Source organism: Poecile atricapillus, chromosome 2 (genome assembly GCF_030490865.1).
Source record: "Poecile atricapillus isolate bPoeAtr1 chromosome 2, bPoeAtr1.hap1, whole genome shotgun sequence".
NCBI lineage: Eukaryota > Metazoa > Chordata > Aves > Passeriformes > Paridae > Poecile > Poecile atricapillus.
The window spans coordinates 34,981,172-35,005,800 of record NC_081250.1 but is presented as its reverse complement, the minus strand read 5'-3'; the positions used below and the strand labels follow the sequence as shown (position 1 = coordinate 35,005,800).

Below are 24,629 nucleotides of genomic sequence, written 5' to 3'. Positions count from 1 at the left end.
AACTGGAACCATCACACAACTCACCAGAATCCATAAATAAAATAATCACATTTTGGCCTTTCCCCAGACTGGATGCTTGGGGCTGCATTTGTGGCACAGTTTTCATTTTATTTTCCAAGTGGAAACCTTTAGTGAAATAAAATTCACCTCCCTGTAGCTTATTCTACAGGCCAGAGAGGTAAATAAAGGGAAATGCATACTTCTCCTAAAAAGCCATTCAGCACTCAAAGCCCTGCTAATGATAGGGAAGGAAACAGAAGATTATTCTCATTCATGACCCAAACTTAGCTTTAAAAGACTAGGATGGCAAAGATAAGAAAAATTACAAGCTGCTTCACTTGACACGTAACACAGTAAAACTTTGGAGCAAGAAAAAAATACAGAAAATAAAAAACTAGAGCACTGCACCTCACTTGGAACCAATACCATGTATTACTGACAGCTTCTTCCAGACCCATCTAACATTTCTTGCTATGTCCTTCCTATTAAATAAAAGTTTTCTAGTCCTTTTTGTAGAGATCAGTGTGTAAGGGGCAGAGGTCAAGACTCAGAGCAGATACCATTAGAAGTCTGACAAGGTACAGAATGTGTAAGACCATGAATTTCTCCTGCAGCTGAGTATGGTTAAAATCGAGGGTATTTAGCTCTTCCCAAAACTAAAGCTGAATACAAAAGTACAGCACCGCATTTAATTATAGCACTCAGATCTTTCTGGGGAGGGTGCTAATGATCAGGTATTTTGTACTTCAAGCTATGTCCCCCACCTAGGAGGCATCAGCTGTACTCCCTCAATTGACCTTTCCCTGCAGCAACTTTTAAAGAAATGAAAAGACCGTATAGCTAAGCAAGAAAACCTCTTATAACAATAACAAAAAAATAAATAAAATAAAATTGTATTTTAGAAATCACTATAGCTGCTGAGCTGCTACCGAAGCATCTTCCTCATTCCTAAAATTAGTGCAGTTAATGATACACCTCAAATTCCTACACCCTTCTCTGAAAGCTTCCTTCAGAAGAAAATTAATTCAGAATAAAAAGTAACATTTATAAAAGGTCTTGCAGTTGCTCTAACAATAATAAGTATTATTTTTGTAGCCATTTTACCCTAAAATACCATTTGAAACATTTTTGTCTAACTCTTAGGAAAAGCCCATCTCCCTACTGCTTTCCCTTCTGCAATCCTGAGATAATCCTAAAGCCATAAACTTTTAGAAAAATAGCATCACACACTTTGCTCTGCATCCACATGGCCACTGCCATTCATTTAATTCAAGAAAAGCAAATAATTATTGTGAATTGCAAAGAAAACTGTATTTTAACCCTTCCTATATTGGCTTTTCAGCACTGTTTGCCTACCACCATTTTCAGTATCATGTGCGTACTAATTAGTAATGCTGCTTTACAAATAAAAGTGTTGTGAGATGATAAGAGCTTTAAAAGACAAATGTAAAATATAAGACTGAGACAAGTTTGTGACTAATTCTCATCATGAGTTTAACCATGGCATCACTTTAGCACTCAAATAGGTCAGTGTGTAGAACTGGCACTGTAACCTTAATTGCATATAGGCTTCTTGTGGATAAATTGCTATGTTACCGTCTTCAGTCAAAGTGATCTGGTCATTTTATTGAGTTTCATAGGACACCAGGCCTGAGATTACATAATGTCCTAGATATATAACATCTTTATTTTTCTTACTATTTTATGGAAATACACCTTTTTGGGAGATGTTCAGTTTTGACTGGAAGAAATCAAGGGATAGACACTGCACCATCTCCTTGCTCATTCATCATTTCTCATATTTAATTGAGTACCTAAAGTACCTAAAGTACTTTGACTTTATCTTGTTTCTGTTTATGACTATGACTCATTTTCCACTGAATTAAAAAAGCCTTTAGCACTCCATATCTCTTCTATGGAGGAATTTGTATGGTGTAATCTAGCTCTCCCTCAAATTCCTTTATGACAAAATAAGCCTGATATCTTTTTTTACAGTTATTATATAAGACTCATTCATTACTCAGACCCTATCTCTGGTGTCCCTCTTGTTACCTTTCACAACCTCCTTTTTGAAGGGGATGAGGACTGACTCAGTGCTCTACAACCAGCTGTACCAGTGACATGCATACTGGAAGCCATCAGTCTGTTCCTGATAGTTACTGCCCTACCTACATGTTCTCAAAGTTTATAAGCTCATTTTGTAAAAGCCTCTCTCGTGTTTTCACTATCAGTCTTCAAAAAACACCCGTTCTTTGGGACACTGTAGCCCCATTCTGACACAGTCAATCAGAGATCACCCTTTAAAGCAGGAACTACTTCAGAAGGTTTTTTGGGTTGGTTCAGACAAGCATACAGTTCTGCAGAACTGCCTTGTCCTCATTATATACATCCACTAAAGACATCAGCAGCAATTTTGTGTACTTCAAGATTATTGATCAAAGCTTCATTCCTCTACAACCCAAAGAGCCATGAACCCAATTCAGTCTTTATTCCTCATAAGTACCTTCTGGTGAATGTCATATTATTTTTCAAACCTATTCAGATCACCACACTATCATCTGTTTCACATTGAAATTACGCTGAAAAAAATCTGCAGAAAATCATCAAGGAAGCATAAGTAGGGCCAATCCTGTTTCATTCCAGCTCTTTTCATCACTCAGGCATTTTGAAAAGCCATGAAAAAAAGCAGAGCTCATCAACACTCACCAAGTGACTCAACTGTCACAGAACATAAAGCAAAACCAGGGAGAAAGAGAAATGCAACTGTGGTGCACTGAAACAACAGCAAAAACTGCCAGTGCCACAACTTTCACAACAGATTAACTGTGAACTTTTACTGCAGCTAAAAGCACATTGTATGGGAAGACTGTCCAGATTCATCTTCGTATTCTATAACCTTGCAAATAAGTATTTTGCAAATCCTTATGGTCACAAAACCACACAGAGTGTACCACTCATATTATCTAACACAGGCATATTAAAAAAAAAATTCTAATCCATTATGTAGCATTGCAAACAAGTTACCAAAGAAATGGCAAAACTTAAAAGCCCATCAACAAATACATGACTGATAGAAAGAATAACTCTTCACTTTACTCCTTAGCTGGTGAAGAGTTAACTAGGAGTTAGTCAAGGGCTTCTCTGCATCTTAAGGACTAGAGATTTTTAAAAGCTTCTGACAATCCAATAAAATTTTAGACTCCAAACTTATCAAATTTTTCTTTCCATCTAAATAGTGTCTTAAGGCTACAAGTGTTTTACGTGTCTTAAGGCTCACATTGCATTCTCAAAAACAAGGGTTAAAATGTGTGACTTAGCAATGTGGGGAAGGTCACACAAGGGATTTAAGAGTTTGGTTTGTTAAATTTAAGAGCAAAGCATAACTGCATAGCTGGCAGTCAAGGGAGCATGAGAGGAGGAGGAAATATGACAGGGAAGAGGACAGGGGACTGCTTTGAGGCAAGGGAGCACTGAAGACCAAAGGAACTGCAGCTGCAGATACTGGGGAGAAGCACAAGGTGAGGAGGTGAATGATACGAACCCACAGCAAACCAGTTTTCATTGCAGTTCTGCTCATGGAAAAACTTGTTCTTGATCATGATGATTGCCCAATTGAGGAAGTATTATATTCATCCTCTCTGGTGCCAGGCATAACTGTACATCTAGCCAAACACTCCATTCATTGTCCTTTTATTCCTGCAATTGTGAATCATCTCTGCCTTTGCATATTCATGCCTAAGCCTGCAATTAACCTGCCAGCCATGTTACTCACAGGTAGAAATTGCCAGGTTCCTTTCTTACTATTTATTCATTTTTGTTTGGGCAACGAAGATAGGGAAAATACATATAAACTTACATAGTATTCTATATACTCTCTAGCCTATACCTGATTATTAAGAGCAAATGATCTTATCACACTCAGATACAAAGCCAACATCCTATGAGAGAACAGCATATCTGAATCAGATATTAAAAGATATTTAACATGTCTTGAACTTTGGAACCAAATAAAAGGAAAAACAACATGCAAATCTTTTACCAAATAGTCTGTGTTATAAAGAATGAGTATTTACTAAGCAAAATACATGTAAATACTTGTGTTTAGGTATCAAGTATTAAAAATGAGGTTTTCTGCATGTTCTGTGTTCCTGTCAGAACCAACACAATGCCAACTGCTCATCCTTCTCAAATACTAAGAATCTGGCAGTAAAAATATGAGGTTAGAGGGGGCATTGGCCCTGTTTTCAAGAGATTCTGAGTCCTAACTTTTCACCTTTAGAAACTTTCAACCAGGTGTTCTTGGAGTATAAAGCTGCTCACCAAATATTTGGATCATCAGCTGTTACTGAAGTCAGTGCTTTATGTCGTATTTTCATCTCCTTTTTGTAAAGTGAAAAGCTCCACATATCTACTCAGTGCTTAGCACTGAGGTTCTCTGTTGCATGCCCATGACCCTGAAAGTTCAATTGCTTAGTTGTTCTGAATACTCATGCAACAGAGTCCCTGCAGGCTTGCCAGCTGCCTCACCTGGGATGCTCCACACCATCAAAATATACTTACAGTCTCCAAAATGTATTCTCTGTTTGGCTTTGATCCTCTTCAACCTTGTATTTAATTTTTAATTACTGGGGACACTGTCTTGCAGTGAGGTGATTTGAAAGGTACAGCTAAGGTAACAAGATGCTTTTACACTATCAATAAACATTTTGACTACAACCCCAACAACATTCTCATAAATCTTATTGCTACACAGAGTTGAAAGAACCTGAATGCCTGTGTTATATGCAGACATTATGATGTGCAGACTGAAAACAAAGAACATCTTCAAACAACCACACTGCCAGAGGTAAAAAAGGCAGAGGGAGGCTCCTCTTGCACTGAAGCAGCTTTGAAGCTAGCAGCATTAGTGACAGGTCTAGACAAGCATCAAGCCCATAAAGTAAACAAAAAAAACCATGTAGGTAAAACTTGGGATTATCAGTCTTACAGTGTCTCTTAAAACAATTATTTCATTGTTGATATGCTTCATGGCTTTCAAAATCATACCCCCTATTAAAAATTCTCACGTGTAACATAAGCAAAAAAGTATAGGAAGCATTCTGTATATATAGGTGTACATATATGTATTTATAGCAATTAATAGCTCTGGGTTGGTTATTTCCCAACACTTTATACATCTGATTTCTCGAAGTCATCTAGTCATGGTTTGCTTCCTTATAATAGTCATAAGAGCAAATTACAGGCTTAAAAGTAAGTGATAGTTGGGACATGGGATTGTAGTCAATCTGTTACTCAAAGTTTTGTCCTGACTGCATTGCAAAGAGGGTGTGAAACCAAAACTTCACCTCTCCAGTTAACACCATAGGAAGGGGTAAACCAGAATTAGAATGACCTAGTTTCAGCGTATTATTATAATATAGATAATGCAGATTTTCAATTTTAAACCATGAATTAAACACTTATTTCCATTTCTTGTGTCCAGTAAATTACTTAGGAGTTCTTGGGGATTTGTCATGATTTTGGCATTTTGTGTGAGAGACCCATGGTAGTTATAGTATTGTGGCTTCTCATATTACCCAAAAATAGTAAGCAGGTCCCTCAGTAAATCTGAGCACAGGATGAAGCCATGCCAAACTGTTCTAAGTTAGGTTATTGAATCTGGAATGTTTGATGAAGCTGAGGCTTCTGGTCAGAGATGGGAAACCACTGATTCCTTTCTGCCCAATTTTTAAGTACAACAGTATATATTAAGTATATTTTAAGCAGTTTGTATAGTATGAAATATGCAATGAATTCCAACTTATTAAAAAAAAGGTTCAAAATTGTCTATTTAAGTTTGCATTAACAGCCTCTCCCTGAAGAAAATTTTGCTAATATTGAAGTTGATTATACCAGGCTCATTCCTTAAGGCATTTGTCTGAACTTATGGCATAAATACCTTTAACATAAAAATCACTTTCCACAGCATGCAAATGTATGTTACTGTGTAAAACATTCAGGTCTTCTTTCATTAAAAGGAGGATAGAGTCTAACACACCCAGTTCTAACAGGTTGTCTAAAGACAATCTTCAGAAAGGACCTTTCTATTTTGAAATGCAACACTCCTTGTCTCTGAAACTGTCTGCTTTATACCTTTTGCCTTTTCCCAGTGTTAGCCACCACTCTATCAATTATGCTCAAAAAGCTGGAGGCATTTTCTGCTTCTTCCTTTGTCTAAGCCGTGTACATACAGTGCTACTTCTTCATGTCTATGGGGTTGTCTCCTAGAATAAGATAAAAATTGTTCTTCAAATCCCACCAGCTCTTGTCTGGATTGCTAATCCATTCAACAACAGGTCAGCAGTGTTGTCTGTAGGTCTAACTAGGTCATGAGGGAAGGCTGCATAAACATAATGATTTCTGAAGTGCCCTAGGGTCTCCAATACTCTGGATGGACAATCCTAACAACTTCTCTTGGACTTCTGTCCTCTAACAGTATTTATACTTGCTATTGGATAAAAGTTCTCAGAAATGACTGTATATTTTGATACATGACGTTACCTAGTTACATCAAGCCCAACTAACATCCTTCCCAAGAGAAAATTTGCCAAGAAATGGTAAGTCCAAAACCTAAATACCGTCCATGTGAACTAGACAGCTTGCCTTAGCCAGCAGCTCACTAACCTCATTCTAATTCTGAGGATGCCAATGATGACTGCAGCTTTCCACAGACCTTCAGAGTTTTCTCTCAGTGGAAATCTGATTCAATGTTTTATATACTTGGTCTGAAATAAAATCTGCGCAGAATGGTCCTGATGTATATTCCTTGCACTCCCAAACCTCCTACTGCCACTCACAGTCACTCGTGGAGTACAGGCAACACAGGAGCCATTTCTAAACAGTATCTTAACACACAAAATCATATTTTTCATGGGGAAATAGTACACAGCTTGTGCATGTGAGGAGAAATCTCAAAATATTCCTTGGTTTCAGTCCCATTATTGAAAAGCCTGAAGCATTTGGTAAATAATCTCTTTCCTCAGCTGCAGAATTATGATTCTGAAGCCTCTCTGTTCAGTTCATGCCCAGCTGGTTTTGCTGAGCAGAAGGCAAATGGGAACCAGAAACTGCATGAAAAGCATATCTTTAAAAATGGTGTTTTAACATCCTTAAGCTTGACCATCACTTCTGCCAACGAAAGTATTCTGTACTACACAGACTAAGTAAGATTTTCTGAAGTAAACGGTGGATTGTGGGATGAGGTTCCCAGTCCCAGCTCAAACATTAAAACCATAGAATCAGACTATAAACATGGCTAGTCAAGAAAAGAGACATGCAAGTAAAAATATTTATAAACAAAGCTAGAATACCACACCTTCCAAGTTCTGTTTTTCTGTGAAACACTTAATCATTGCCCATTTACAAAACAGGATATGAACAGTTTAAGATGGGAGCAAAAGCGTGCGGGGCTGCACATGATCATTTCCTGTCGGGCTTCACCAGCTCCTTCTGTGACCTGTGCTAATCAACAATCAGAGATAGGAAATGCCTTTCAGAAGTGTTCCACTACAGAGAATTCAAGGCAGACTTTTAATAACAAAACCCACAGCAAAGGTATTTATCCTGGATTCCAGTATTTTGTGAGGGTCCTCAATATTACTAAAAATTTGTGCTTTTCTACTATATGAGATTTCTAGTTTTGTAGAATTTCTATACTTGTTGAAATCTTCATAAAAATTATGAGTTTTGAACACTTGGCTCCTCCAGACGTAGAAAAGACCTTCATCTGATAATTTAGTTTCAGTAAACTGAATATGTTTCTGAAAATTCTTTTCATTAGGGAGGATTTTCCCTTCAGAATTTAATCTGTAATTTGCATTGGACAATTACTACTGTACGTACTATTACTGCTATATTGTCTTCCTAAACATGTAGGAGACATATACATGGGGCACACATTCTAATCCATGCTTTCAAATTTGATTTGAAAGTTTTATTTTTTTACCAAGAAAGAAAAACCAGACATCCCAGGAAGTGCCAAGGTATTCCACATAGCTACTTTTTCTCTTGGACAAGATGGTATTTTCTTCTATTTTTTTTTTTAATTTTTTTTCAATTCCATCTGTGTTATAGGGAACTTCAGAACATAAACCAAAACACCAGCATTTTTTTAATCAACAGTCTAGCAAAACATAGATGACTAATGTATGAAAGGCATATTTTCCCAGTCATTCCCTTCACTGCTGTCAGGTGCCACCTTCAAAATCTGTCACTAAATTATAGTGCTGTATGGGTCAATGCATTAAAGAAATCCAAAGGTAATCCAACTTCCAAGAACCTACTCTGGCTCAATCTGGTACCCCTCTGATAGTGCTACTTCAACCCCGACCCTTAAGATTTTGCATGCATATGGCCTAGTGCTCCAACAGCTGCTCATGTGAACAATACAATTAGTGGATTTGCATATTACAAATATGGTTTTTCCAGAATAACTCCTCTTGTCTTCCTGACAGTGAACAACGAACTCTATCCCACATAACTGAGTACTCACCTTCACTCATTAACTTTCATTATGCATGAGAGCAGGGCCACTGCAACTCTCTCTTGCAGCATGTTCCCTAAAAACTCAGAACTGGGCACAAGAAGACACATAAAACTTCCAGCTAAAGTACTTGTAGATTTTAAAGGCAAAGTAAGGTGCTGAAGACCTCTATACAGAAAAAGCAGAATGGGCTTGGTATGCTTTGAAAATACACACCAGATTCCCACCTGATAAGTTTCTTCTATCAATTAATTTACTCTTATCTGCTACTATCCAAGTGTTCAAAATTTCCCTTCTTGCATAGCTGTTTTCTCCTTTTTCCATACTCTCTCTATTGGCCTTTTCTTCTACAAATAGTTATATCCATTCACAAGCAATTTTTTTATTTTTCTGTTGTTCAAACTCCTATGTTCATCTTTCACCTTTCCATACCCCTAGGTCTGGACCAACTTTTTCCCTTAAATTCCCCTTAGAGCTGGTGAGTATATTGTCTCAATGCTCCTGCTGGAAAGAAGCTAAGAGAAATTAAGGAGCAAAATTACCTAAGTCTGAGCATTCCCAAAAATGCTGTGCTTGTTAAGATCCAAGTAATGCAAAGGTAAATGCACAAGTTCCTCAGCTGCATAAACAGCAGGAAGTATGCATAAACATTAACATATAAAACAGGTATCCATTAACTGCTACAGTTTACAGTATCACTTATCACCTGAAATTACAATCAGGAGAATGAAAAAGACCTGGGGCACGATAAAAAACTTCACAAAATTCATTGAATTCCACCTGGAAAGTGGGCCATAGTTCCGTAACTTTTCTGCACCCTCAGTGTTTCTTCTGCTCAATTAATTACATTCCAAACTCCAAATTTTGGCTAACACATTAGCATACTCTTTGTACTTCAAAGGCTGACTTGCTTATTAGCATAGCCTAGTTCCTGTTACTTGTATAAATAACTATGAACAGGAGTCACATTGATTTAGCTGCAGCTCATTTCTATTGTCTGTACTGGGAATTCCTCAGATTCAAGCTCACGGAAATTTTTGTTTGGTTTGGTGTAATCAATTTTTGATTATGTGTTTCTATAGGGAAAAGTATCTCTCATTAATAGAAGAAATTAATTTTGTTATGGAAGCTACAGATGTTTGTGGGCTCAGTGGTAGGTAGTAAAAAGTTGATGTCAAAACAGAGATACAAGGAATACATACAAAGTATTAAATACAAAGGCTCGAAGACAGAATTTGGTCTGATTTTCAAATACTTTGGAAGAAAGACTTCATAGGCATGGAGTTTTCTCTAAAAAGAGCTTGATTTTAACAGAGTTCACTTCATACATTTGAAAAAGTATTAGAAAGTTTACTTCATTTTGGAAGATTTTTTTTTTCAACTAGAATAAAGCTGTTAAATTATGGTACACGGGTCAAGTAAGATGCATATACAGGCTTGCTCAGTTCTAACCCATAGCGATACTTAGGGCCCCACAGCTAAACTTCAGGTAAGTATTATGGTCACTGAGAAGTTGATGAATCAGACCTTTTAAAATGTCCTTTAAAATAACACTGCAAAGATTTCATCAGGTTTTTTTTTTCCTCAATTTATTCCTTGTTTGACAAGAAATGTTTCTTCCGAGAAGCTGAAGTTGTGTTTTATTTCTGAAAGAGCATGTACTAAAAGTTTTCTGATGGCATCCTGCCACTTACCATAATAGCACTTTAAAAGGAGATTGAGCATCCTCTTGCAGGATGACCAGAACACCTCATTCTGGCTAGCAAGACAGAAAAGAAGGTAGAACACTTTCTCTTGCGGTGTGCAGGATAAAATTAATTTTCTGGGGTTTTGTTTTTTCTTTCTGACAATGCATTTACATACATTTCTGAATTTTTTTCTAGAACATCTTTGGAAATCATCATCAGTTGAGGTTTATTCTGAACCATTCTTCCATGAGTTTGTAGACTGCCTTTCTTTAACAGGAGAGCAGGAAGGATAGTGGACAGACATGACAGGGCCTATGCCATCTGCAACAGCTTCCTCAGCATCCCCATTTCCTCAGCGTATTCTGACCAGCTGTGGCCCCAGAAAGTCCATTTGGATGAGGGCAATCAACTCAACAAATCAGGGCATGTTCTCTCTTTGGCGATGCAGAAAAGTCTGGGCAAAGCTTGGTGTTTTGAAAAGTGTGCTTTCAACTTTCTTCTAGCCAGAAAACAATGGACAATTACTCATTAATTTTAATACCTTATAACCTAGTTTGTATAAACCATATATCCCATGTCAAAACAAGAATGAGGAGGAAGTTCCAGTTTCTTCACAGCTTCTACTGAGCGTGCAGTCACCACCAGCATGGTTATGGAAATGACGCATCCTTTTGGAGATGCAGTGACAAGCATCTCTTTGAACTGAACTCCAAACTCAAGATGAGTAATGGCAACATGCCCAATGTCTTTGTGTGCTAAGCCAGTAAATGACCCTGTCATCCTCGCATTTTCTTCCATGCCATAGTCCCCTGTGCCCTGGCTTAAGAGAGATTTATTACTCATCAGCTGAGAAGACACATCAAGGAGAAAGGAGGAAACTTCAAGTGGTCAGAAATTAGCATATACACTGCCCAAACAGCATCACCTTTTCTGCTAATACAAATATGAGTTTTAATAAGAAAAAAGCCCTGTCCAACATATAATTCCCTAAGTTTTTAATCACTACATGATTTTTTATAGGCCAAATATATACATATATACATATGTCTTCAGCATATGTATGTTCTTGGTGCTTTAGGAGGAGAAAAGGAAAATTATATTTAATAGACAACAAAAAACTGAAGACCCAAACACAAGAAATAGCAGAAACACTGATGGATGTAACTTTTTAATTCAGTTTGTCTTTTCTGATATATCAATTAGATTAAACAAGATTTTTTTCCAATCTTTTTTCCTATGGAAGGGCAAAATTGCTTTTAGAAAATGAAAGTGTGCAGTTTTCAACTTGACATTATTTTTGAAACTTGCAAAAATATACAGAGGGGATGGATTGTTTGTTTCTTGTCTGGGTTGCTGCTAACAGCAACATATGCAAACAGACCAGAAACTCAAATCACTCTTAAGATACAGGAATTCTTGTCATATTAATATTTCCTACATTATAATTTAGTCATCACTGCCTGTTAGTCAACTTCTAATTTATTAAGTACATGTTTACAAAAAGATTACTTCCATGAAAAATTCCCATCAAAATGTTAATCTGTCAAAACAAGGAACATAGAAATAGCTGATATAGCTGTCACATACTCATAAGAAGTATCAGGGGGAAGATTGCGTTCAGCTGCATTTTGAAGAGAAACACACTCCAGTCTTTACTATTACGCTGCCAGATGCTCAGGTTTCTTTTAATGGAGTTAAGTGGAATAAATTTCTAAAAACACAGTTTTATATATGCTGAACCAAGCATTCCAGAAAACACTGCATTTTCTAAGAAGTTAAGACTTGGCTTTTTCCCCCTCAAATAAAAAAATGCCCAAGTCAGTTTTTTTTAAAAAAAGTATATTTAATATAAAATAAACAAAACATTATACTTGTAAACTGAGATTTTAGTTCACAGGCTTTTTTCAATCCTTTTGTCTTGGGATGACCTATTTACATACCTGAATTAACAAAACTGAATTTGGGTTTTTAATTTCTCCTGCAGTTTCAACACTCTTTTCCTTCAAAAAGTTGATCACAGCATCAAAATGTTTGTTTCCCCCAGTAAACAGTAAAGCAGGTGCATTGCTTATGCACATCACAGATTTTGCAAATTAGGTAAAATGCTGTTTTGGTAAAGGTTTTCACAGCCTTCACTGAAATATATGTGAAAAACACAGAAATGGAGAGAAGCAAGGTCCTGGCAATCCTTCCAGTCCCTGCTGCCCTTTGTCATAGAGGTTTTGGCTAAATATACCCACAGGCATTAATCCACCCTTCAAACACTTCCTCTTCAGATCAGTGCTTCACTGCCCACAAGGAAATGTTTCCAGTTACATCCTGCCCCTCTGTGAACTTGACTAGTTTTTACCACTCCAAGCCCCTTCCAACCTAAAAAGAAACAATAGGAGCAAGTTCCCTTTCTCTAAGCAGCCATTTGCCTAAGATTTAAGTGATAATCTACCTTATTCATTTAACCCAAATGTAAAATTAGCATTAGACAGACTCATTTGATGACTATACTTCACCTGGATAATCTGTGCACTACACTACACCGTGCTCTATGTTTAGGTTTGCCTTCTCTTCGTGTTAAACACATTTTCCACCACAAGTCTGTTCTTACCAACCTTTCTGAATAAATCCTTCATGTAAACTGTGGAGCATAACTTTTAGACCCCCACTTTCATCAGATCTGCACCCACCGTTTCACAGGCAGCATCTCCCAATGAACCTTTCCTTTGAGATTCTCATTATCCCTAGGAGCTGCCTGTTGTTTCTCTGAATGACAAATTGCCTTCTTCATGCAGGCCTGGCCCCTCTCCTGATGGGTAAATCTCACATTTGTCACCAGTTGTGGCACACACAACAGCATGTCACAACAGGAGCAATGCCAGCGAGGCTTTAACACTACTGTACAAAACGTCAGGCTGGAATGTGGGTCCACAAGAGAAGGTGGGATCCCAACACTCAGAAACTGGGCTTCAAGGGATGTCTCAACATTGGAAAAGCAGTGCAACTTGCATCTGGAGTCTGCTCTTCAAGTCTGGAAGGCAGGAAAAGAGACCAAAGCAGCTAAGCTCGGGAACTGCTCAGTTAGAAGATATCTCAGCTTGAGCAGGCACTAATAAAAGACCATGAAAATTGCAAGTATCACCTTAGAAGTTTTCAAAGATATTTCTCTACAGCTCTGTTTATAAAAATGACACATCAGACATGAAAGAGACTTGCTCACATTACAGAATACATTGCATCATGCTAAAATAATCCCAGTGCAGTTGGAAAATTTCTTCATGGAGTATGACCCAATTATAGGAAAGAAATTTAAACACTGGCTTTCCCTCCACTGCCCAAATGCTGATTATGCTTATATATCTCAAAGACAAGTTAACAGATAAATTCAAAGACATGGAAATTTCACACCCCAACAAACATTCAACAACTGAAATGGCATCAATGGAACAGCTTTTTATGCTCTTTACTTTGAATTTTTGGTTGTTAGGGTACATGCAAAATTTGGTACATACAGCTACATAATAAGCTTATCTCCAAAAAATTTAGTCATCTTAACTTGAGCCCTTGCTCTTTGGCAAGATTGGATGAATAGTTTTGAAATGACATGGCACTCCATGGCAGTACTCTGCAAAAAAGTGGATGGTGGTCAGGCACCTCTTGAACATACCATGCTATCCTATATCCTGCAGCACCTTCCCAACTGACCCAATAACCTCAGAGTGTGGGACTGGCATAGATTAGATTTTGAGTCAAAGTGTTCAAAAAATGTCACTTTTCAATAACCCATCATGCAGTGTCATCTTCCAGGGCCTCCAGCTGACCTTGTCTAGAGTCCATTTCACAACAGATGACTCCACAATCCCCAAAAACATTGAAGGATTCACATCTTCCTAAGGACAAGCTCTGCTAAACTGCTCTGAAGGTGTTTGATCTTGCTGCTTTTAAATCATGGAAAAATGTAGACATTTTTTGTGGTTGTTGGAAAGATAATACTGGCTTTTAATACTCAAATAATTGCTGGTCAGACAACAGGATGTATATCATCGAGAAATGTGAAGTTTGGATCCTTTTTTCTTATGTTTCTGTTCAATCCTTGAGCTCAGACTTGTTAAAGGCATAGATGCTCCTGGGATTGCTTTTCTTCCCCTACACCATTTCTACTGAAGATTCACTCAATGCCTCTAGGCCAGAAACTACAGCACAAAAGACAGGTTGAGGTTCAACTATGGATGATTTCTGGGGTAGAAAAGAAAGCATTTTAGAAACATATAGATACTTAATCATACAAAACGCATATATTGAGGAATCATGCCAAGAAGTAGATTTAAACCTGAAGTCCTAAAGATGCCAGAGCTCAATGAAGCTTAATGCTGTGGTCCCAATTAGTGAAAATACTTACGCACAAGCTTTGTATTAAGCACCACTGTAATCCAATGAAGTTTATGAGAAGCATGTTGTCTCAAACAAGCAAAACTTATATTGAATACAATGGGAGTTCTGTTTATGCAAGGTAGAAAGGCTACCTTAAACAAAAATCCAGTATGTGTGAGAGTAATACTGGGGCTGAATGACTAATGTCTCTTACTCACATAAACCTTATTTCCCTGTTCAGAGAATCCTGTCCCACCTTTTAAGGTGTTTTTAGTCTGATGGATATAATAAACTTAATACCCCATCCATAAGGTTTTGGGACATGAGATGTGGAGCATTTAATTCTATTACGGTTTTATCAAAAGAAGCTCCTTCCATTCAGTTAAGGATCAGAAAGAATGCACTTCTAATCCAATGACTCTTCTAATTTTAGTAATGGAGACATAATTCAATTTTAGACATGTAGATAAAAGGATACTAAAAATGAGACATATCAATGAAGGTGTTATTACAAGTACTGTAAACAATTGCCTGTTTTCTCTTATTGTCTTAAAGTCCTGTGAGAAACTCTCTTCACCAAAACCCATTCCTTCAAGAGCATGCAAACAACGTCAAAATACAATAAATAAATAAACTTCATGGAGACATACGAATGATCCACACTCATATTCATAATTCCGAAGAATGTCAGGAGCAACTACCTCGTTTGTATGAACTCATTAAAAGGAAGAGGAAAACTAATGCTGTCTATGAAATTTTAGTGTCCATTTCCCTTTTCTACATGTCCTACTTGCAAGAGACCACCTCCACCTGCCACTGCCATCCCAAGCTAAGAGAATTTTTGATGCAAATTGGATTCCCACACACACATGCACAGAGGGCAGAGGGGGCACAGCACTAAACACCTGGCAATACATCACCCTGTTGCTACGACTCTTGTGTTCATCAAACATGTAAATGTGCTAAGAATGCACTAATTGCTGCTTTCCCAAGATAACTTTCCCTGTTAACATATTCAGTTTGCACTGTGGCTACTGGTTGCAGCAGTTTCCAGCACATAAGCAGCAGTAAAAGGCATCAGTAGTTTACCTGGGAACTTTTGGGTTACTGATACCTTTTTTTTTTTTTGCATTTTTCTGAAAATTTGTACTATTTCACTGTCAAATGCTTTTTGTGCCTTTTCGGTACATTCAGAATATCCTAGCAAATTACTTGCAAACTACTTACATCCTGCATTTAGACATTCTGTATCATAAAGATTAAGTTAACTCAGGACCCAGCCAATTTCTAATTATGGTAAACCCAGTAACTTGTCAACAGGAATTGGCTTTCCATGATTAAAATCAAGAAAACAGTTCTTATCAGAGCAGATAACACAGAATTCAGTCTATTTTCTAGCACAGCATCGATCAAAGATAAAGCCAAGAGCAGGAAAACAGAAACTTGTCTTGCAAATAGAACAATATCCTACTAAACACAACTATTGGAGAATTTTCATGTACTTCAGATATAAGTATTTATACGCATTACCTCAGAGCACTCATTTAAAGTAACAAATTTTTTCTTAAAATTCATGCAGCAGTAAACAATCCAAGTCTGCAGCATGTACTGCAGAACCAACCCAAGTATGAATTAAAATTCTTGCCTCATAAGCATTTAGATTCTTTTGATAATCAGTAAAAGGGAAAGAAGCAACTGGTGATACAATATGATTTGATTTTGATTTTTTTTATACAATATGATCAGATTCTGAATTTTATACTCTGATGTAAAATCATCTTCTTTCAGCATTTTTCAAATTTGCAGGAAAAAAAAATCTTTCAGCTTCTCCTTAACTGCTGCTTTTGAATGATTTTACATCATTTTGCAAGCCTGCATTTACTCAAGCTGACTCTCTACATTCAATGGTGACTAATAAGGAAGGACTAATGAGCTTAATTCCCTCTTTCTTTAATGCTTTTAAACAAACAAAAGCCCATGCTTTCTTCCTTCTTTTCAACAGCAGAAAAGGAGGGGAGCACTGGCAGCTCAGGGACAGGGTAAGGACAGATGAGAGACTGGCAGATGGAAACCTAATCCCTAGCAACCTTCTCCCACCCCTGTCCCCCCCTTCCCCAATTCTCCATCCCTCTCTCCTATTAAGACCTGCTGAAGCTGACAACTTGCCTTCAGCATCTCCTTCCCTCCCATCCAAAAATGCAAACCTCAAAAGAGGACAGTGGAGGCAGAGGGCCCAGGTAGCTGAACACTGTGATTTCAAACAGAATGGAGAGGGGAGAAAAGGCATCCTGGCAAGTGGGATAAAGGGAAAAGAGAAGGAAAAGGAGGCTTACTAATTTCTGAGCAGATGAGAAGATTAGTGAGGAGGCTTTGGGCAGAATAAGGGAGCAAAAATGCACTTAACACTTAAGTTGATCAAATTCTTTGGAGGCTGAAAACAAGTTGGTATAGAGTTATGAAACAAATGCTTTCAACTAGGTAATAACAGGTAATTGGCAGCAAAATATTCACCATTTCTACCAACCAAAACATTATTTTCAAAACACATATTAACATCTACTACCCTTTATACCTTTAAACAATATTGTAAGAAATTTGTCAGGATCCTGAAAGATACAGCCTTGGGGAAGAAGAATAATTTCTGAAATTTCACCCCATCCAAACATCACTTCAAATGGCCCTATTTTACATAGACATTTGTTAAGTGTACATAAAGAATAATAGGAGGGAATAGCCAGAAAGCAAGTCCACTCCCCCTCTGTGGGCCATGGCTTCACTCTGCTTGTGTCTGTCAATACACCAGGCCTCATTTTCATCTAAAATTGGTGTCATGCTGCAAAATGTAGTCATTCACTTCAAGAACTGCAATTATTGCTGTGCTCACATGCAGCAAAGCACCATCTGGCCTGTTCACAATGCAGGCACAATGCAGGAAGAGTGAGCACTGATGTAAATGGTTTTCCAGTAATACTGAATTCCTCCATAAAAAGCAAGTACAGTTATATTTCAGTAATTACTCACAGAATCAAGCACTCTTAGATGTCAATGAATACTCAAAAATTTTTGAATGAACCCTGCTATCATCTTCTGTTATGTTTCAGTCAATATTTCAGGGACCTGAAGAATCACTGATTATTAGAATTTGTATCTATCTGGACGGATTTCCAAAATTTCTGAAAAAATATGAGACTGGCATTCCCCTAGGCATATCCAGGTACACTCCTGTTTTTGAGTTGAAGCAACCTATGGATTTTTCTAACACACAAGAAAATAACACCAATCCATGTGGTCATTTCAGTAATAAATTACGCAGCTATTAAGTGCTTACCATTTTTTACAACAGCTAACATTTAAATATACATGATCTAATGCTCAAGCCAGCATTTCAGCTATGCCTCTATGAGCAGCAATAATACCACTTAAAATGAATAGCCTGCTATAGTCACAGAATGCATTACTGAGCATATAATGAATGAAATTGCTCACATGGATGCTGGTTCCTCCTCTATCCTTCCCTCCCCTCCACTTTGGAAATAGATAAATAGCAATGTGATAGCACAGGCAAAGATAATGAGAAGCATTAGTCTGGTCACAGACCTTGGTGATTTTTACACCAGAAACAACTGCTTCGGCAGCAAGAGCAACCCAGGTTGTGAGGAAAGGCAGTAACTCCAAAAATTAGCTACATCAAATTAGTAGAAATCTCACAGAATTATTTGTTCCAAAGACATCATTCCCTCTTACACTGAGATGTGGTAAAAATCACTGCTCTTGGCAAAGCCTGATGCCTTCTCAACCAGAACCAGGAGACAAATACTCTGCAGATTTTGGATTTTTCCCAGATCAAAATGTTGGAGTACTTGAGAACAAGGTTTCACTTTGGAGCCAAAACTGATTATAATGCTTAGCAGAAAGCAAGTGGCAATTCACTTACCAAGCTGCCACATTTCAACATTTTGTTATAAGGAATTAAACTTGCAAATTTCAGCATGACTGTGCAGTAGAAGTGAAAAACAAAATGGTAAGGACTAACAACCACAGAAAATTTGTGTTCAAACTCAGATTCAACTCACTTAGCCCAAGCCACCTGACGCTGTTATAAAAATCATTGAAGGCAACTCTTAAAATAAAGGAGTACTATTTTTTACCAAGTGATGAACCCTCATGTCAAATACCAGGGAACACAGATAAGACCCCAGCTGTTAAAAAGCTGGAGTTCAAGGCTCCAGGGGAGAAGAGAAAGGAGGGAGGGACCCAGGGAGCTCTGTCTGTGCCAGCCTTTCTTTGTCCATAGAGAAAACTCAGTTAATGACTATTAAATCACAATACATGCCAAGGTACTCAAAAAGATCTCATTTGATAGAGGAAAGAAGCCAGCATTAAACTGAGAACAAGTACAACAAGGAATGGACTGGGGAAATGAATAGGAAATTTAAAAAGATAGCACATTATTTGTTCCCAGAAGCACAGCATAAGATGTTGGATACAGCAGGCATGTCCACCATTGTTCGCATGATGTCTTTGTTAAGAGTGTAATTTAAGTGTTTGTGTAGAATACAATATATAACTGGGACAGATAAATGAATTCCACATCCCCCAACTGAATAGTCTGCAACAGGAAGTAATATAAAAATTTAGCTTGTACAGATTGCTTCCAAATAGTTCAACAAATATTTACACTTTTTACAATGTACCTATTAAGTTCAAAAAAAAGAGAATGAAGGCCACTAAAGTTAAAAAAGGCCATTTAAAAATATTAAGAAGGCCATTTAAATATATTAAGGAAATAGTACTTTTGGAACAATGGTAATAGATCTGTTCCATGTCAGTCCATAATCGTGACAGGGTAGAGTTGCTTGTGTTTTGCAGCAAGAAGGCAGCCAGTGCATGCAGTCCAAAGGATGATCTACAAGTGTGCTCTGTTATAACCATAAAAGGAGGAGAGGAAATCTAATGGCCAGAAATAGAACCACTGTCAATTAAGTAGGGGGGAAAAATTCTAGAGAAGTACACGATAAATGAAACGGTAAGTAAAAAGATGGACAAGTAAAAACAAGGCCAAAGAATGGAGTATCAACATGACACATGGGGATATCACCCAAAAGCGTTCTGTAAAGGATGGTGTCAGGCATGAACTGAGTGCTGAGGTCAAGGAACCCCAAATTCCTGTCCTGGCACTAATTGACTCTCTGTGAAGGAAGGGAAGTTATTTCATGGTGCTATCTTGCTCTGCAAATCAAAGGCAATGATATCTGCCCACCTACCTATCTCCTGGCCATGGCAACAGAGAATCAATCAATGGCCTAACAGTACTTCCAATGCTGCATGTGAAATCCTGGCCCTGCTCAAGCCAGTGGGAATTTTTAGTACTGACTTCAACTGTGCCAGGATTCTTATCTACAATTTGCTATCAAAAATGTTGGCTGTTATTATTTAAAAGGATTTTGAAGCCGCTATTCTTAGTTACTGCACAAATCAGAATTGCCCAGTCCATAGGTCAGGAAATAAATGGGGATGTGGAATCCCACTCCCTTCTTCCTGACTTGCCTATTGCTGCTGTGAGCAAAGAGTAAAGATCTGACCTGAACTGACAGTTTTGCTTTCTGTGTTAACAGAGAAGCACCCAGTTCATGGTTACACAGCTAAGATGGATCTTAATGTTAGCGCTAATAGAAGGTTTTCAGATATAAAAAGTTGGCATTTCTATGCTGCAATTTTTCCTAAAACAGCTATTCTTCAATATCTGCCCCAGAGAACTCATTAAAGGTACATAAAGGAGAGGGAATTAAAAAAGAAATACAAGATCAACAAAAAATATTTCCTGCTACTATTATCCTTTTTATTAGACTTTTCAAAATGCAAAAGAAGCTGTCAATATTAACATTATGAATCTAAAAACAAACTCAGAAAAACTGAAATTACAGACAAAAGGCAAAGCAGTTTCCTATGCTAAACAATGCTGCAAAATAATACTGCTGGCACTGTAACTGGGAGATAACTTCATGCCAACATCATGGCTTCTCAATATGTCAGCTAAGAAGACAGAAGTTGTTAGTGAAAACTAACAGAGTTCTTCACAGAAACTAGGGGGAGGGGAAGGAAGGAAAAATCCTGCTTATTAAAAAAAAATAAAAAATTAATAAGTAATACCTCTCTGGAACATATGTCATGGAATCACAGAAATGTTTTGTTTGAAAAAGATCTCTAAGACAAAAGTCCAACCATTAACCCAGCATGCCAAAATGACCACTAAACCATACCCCAAAACTCCACATCTTCACAGGTTTAAATACCTCCAAGGGCTGGTGACTCCACCACTTCCTCGGACAGCCTGTTCCAAGGCTTGACAAGCCAGTGAATAAACTTTTCCTAACACAGAATCTAAACCTCCCCTGCTGCAACTTGAGGCCAAGTTTCCTCTTGTCCTAGTGCTTGTTCCTTGGGAAAACAGACATCTTTCCTCCCTTAAAAGGTTTGATCTCTCTGCTGTCCAATCACATTTTGATCCTAACATTTCCAGTGCTAAAGTGTCAAGAGTGTCTCACCCCAAATTTGTGGAAATCCTGGTTCATTACAAAAGTTCTCCTCAAGACAGAAAGTAATTCTTATTACCAGTTTGAACTTCAGTTTGAACCTGTGCTTGTCAGATATGCTACTCTTAACATTTGCAAACAAGAAAAACTTAAGTAGAGAACTACCTCAGCCTTACACCAGTCACGGCAATGGAGTGCAAATAAATTTTATAGTACAGTAAAGCCATCATCCCTTTTTATCCTTTTTAGCTTGGAAATTGAATGGTATTTTTATTGAATGTGGATCTTACAATGGTCAAAGGCTAATATCTTATAAATCACTCTTCATGCTTCAAACGCATTTGCAAAGAATTAAGAAAGAGCTTAGAAATGTACCTAAAAATAATAACCAGGAGTTTCAATAACAGTATTTATCATTCAACCAAGAAGTAAAAGCACAGCTTTGCTGTGGAGGAAGAAGGCATCAGCTCACACATTAGCATAAGCCACCAAGTTCTGTTTTCATGTGTCCCTGTCATGATCAAATGGTTATGCAGTCCCTTCCCACCCTGACATCAAGATGCTATCTGCTGTATTTCAGTTTTTACAGTCCTGTTACTTCAAGATGCTGCAGCTAAAAGCATGTCTAGACAGAAAAATGTGGCAGATTCTACCTCTGCTGTTTAAGCCCATGCATTTACAAGTCTTAAAATGTAGTTACTGTGTGGTAGACTTTGATGATAATCACAGCTGCTCATGAAACATCTGGAGTGAGAAGTGCCAAGTCTGTGTCTTCGGTATGAAGGTGATGATAATGTTGTCCTTCAAATTTGCACTGGGCTGATCTCCTGCACAAGCTCCATGTGTCACCTTTTAGAGAAAGTCCCTAAACCAGCACAGTGGATTGCTCAATTCATGGCTAATTTAACACCAGCAGTGGCAATGACTTCACTCTCAGTGCTAAGTTCCCCTTTGGGGTTCTTGCAGCTCCCTCCCTTACAAACTCCTTTGCAGCAGCAGATGCTTTCTAACTTCCAAGCTGATCTGTTGACCTTGCTCTGTGCTGGAAGGCTGTGGCAGCACTTAACCCCCAAATTCTTCTTCTAGTGTGTTTGAGGCAGTGAAGAGCCTTAATTCCCTGACTGATTAAATGTCTTCCATGAACATAAGGTATTGGCATCATTAATCAGAACAGCTGGTAGTGTCTCACCTGGCCCCAAAACTGGCATTCTTGTGGAAATGAATGGATGGGTTTAACAACCACTTTTCAAAGAGATATAACTGAAAGTTATTTTAAATTATGGTTACTTTAATTTAGATGTCTAAAAATACAATTACTTATTTCTGTTACGGTAAGTTTCAAGATGAAAGGGAAAAAATTTTACTTGAAATGACAGGAAGCTGAAGTTTCTCAGTGTTTTAATTAATCACAAAGTTTATTAACACTGATATTGTTTCATTCACAGACATACTTCAGACTCTACAGACTCTAACAAATACATTTTTCCCCTTCTTTAATGTATGTAACTAATCAGACTGAAAGAGATCACATTCACTCATACAGACACAGCAAATCAGCTTTCACATTTCTAGAAAGCTGAGTTTCAACTTAGTTCCAAAATGACAGTTCCTGTTTTTCCCACAGGCAACAAAACTTACTGTAATTCATTTCCCAATTAGCATTTAATCTAAGAGAGTGAAAAATCTTAAAGACACGATGTTCCTGTAGGTTTATGTGGCTGTGAGACTCAGAAGACAGGGGGAACTCAAGCACTTTAACACCAGTGATAGTGTTAGAGGGCAGAACCCCACTGAGGGTGTCATTGTGGAGACAGACAGATAACCCTGATGGGTTGCACATATTTCCTGATGAGTAAGTGCACGTACAGCTAGCCACTAAAAAAAGGACAGGGTGACTTTCAGCCAACCAAGCCCAAAAATGCAGAAGGTATTTGAAGAAGTAGTTTACAGATTTAGGAGGAGATGGAAGAAATCAGGGAGGGCTGCAGGGAGGTGGATACAGGGGAAAATATGAGCACATGTGAGGGGAAGACAGATAGGGACAGTGCCTGAAGCGTTACAGCTGGGGTGTCACACAGCATCTAACTGGGATCTGGTGCCATGGGTAGCTTGGAGCACTTGGGATGAAGAGGGGTAAGATGTTCAGTTATTCACAGAATTCCTTATTTTCCCCATTCCCCAAGCTGTCCACCAGAAAATCCTCAGAAACTGCTGTTAGGACTTAACAGTTCCATTCCAAACCAAAGTGTTATCCCAGACAATAAACAAACACTGTAAGAATTACTGGATGAAACACACAATTGAATCTGCTAATGGAAACAAAATAATCACAGGCTTTATCCCCATGATCAAGAATATCACACAACCTTTAGCTGACCAACTGAGACATGCTGTCACTTCATTTTGATGATGCAATCAGCTGTACACAGCTGATCCATGTACTGTGTGGGGACCTGCTGATAGAAGTGATGTTCTGCAAAGCAGAAATGTGTAGCCATATGGAGCTCGTTGCAAGAATGAGCCTCTCTTTACACTCCTGGTTGAATTTCTCACATATCCTCATTATCTGTTATTGAGCATTTGCAAGGATCCAATATTCTGAACCATGGAGCCAATTCCACTTTACTGTTCTCCAAAGCATTTCTACTCCACCAAAGATATTTTAGAGACATAAGTGTAAGTGGCATTTACTCCCTGTTGAAAAGATTTAGAAGTTTTATGTTTTTCCAACTATTTTTTCCAGAGTTTAAACTAATATCTGTGTTATCTCTGAAATTCCCTATATAGCTATTTGATTTGTAATGAGTTGTTTCTTAAGATTCAATGGGACCAAAGAGCTTCATGTGAATAAAGGTTTTATGTTCTTTATTTTACCATCATGTCACTTAAGACCATCATGCATCTGAAAACTTAAACTTATCAAGTCACTGACAGGTTAAAAAAAATGCTTGCAGAATGTGTTCAAGTTAGAGAAATCTGCTTCCTAAAATGACACAGTCTGATAATCTCTCTGCTCTTACAGTAATCTAAGTCTCAGCTACAAAATATTTCATATATGAAAGAAGTTATTCATTCAGCATTTAAAAGCTGAGTTGAGAAAAATCTCACAGTAAAATATACCCCCAATAAATGTTATTTATCTAAAGCTGCTCAAGGGACAGTTTGGGTTAAAAAAGAAAGCAATGCTGCAACGATTAATAATTAACCAGTTTCTAGTAACAGCTTTATTGAATTGGAAAGACAAACTGTCAGCTGTGCAGAAATTCACAATATTTTTATCACCCAGGTAGTATGAAATATAGAACCTGAAAATTGGCACTATTTCTCCAGGCAGAAAAGTTTTTTTGGCAGTAGCCCAAGTTAATACAATAGATCACAGAAAATCATCGTTTCCAGTCTGCTGTTTCAAAGGAACAGGGGGAAAATATATAGAAAAAAGACTGCATCCTTAGGAAAAAAAACCCCAAACAAAAACCAAGTCTGTGCATGTGGACAGCAAAGCAGGACTCTAAAATGTTCATGCAT

The 24,629-nt window shown here is 37.7% G+C and overlaps 1 protein-coding gene across 1 annotated transcript in view; it reads right to left on the bottom strand.

Moving 5' to 3' along the window:
- CHN2 (chimerin 2) overlaps positions 1 to 24,629 on the bottom strand; it is a 156,819-nt gene that overhangs the window by 114,758 nt on the left and 17,432 nt on the right. The gene's annotated exons all lie outside the window — the stretch shown is intronic.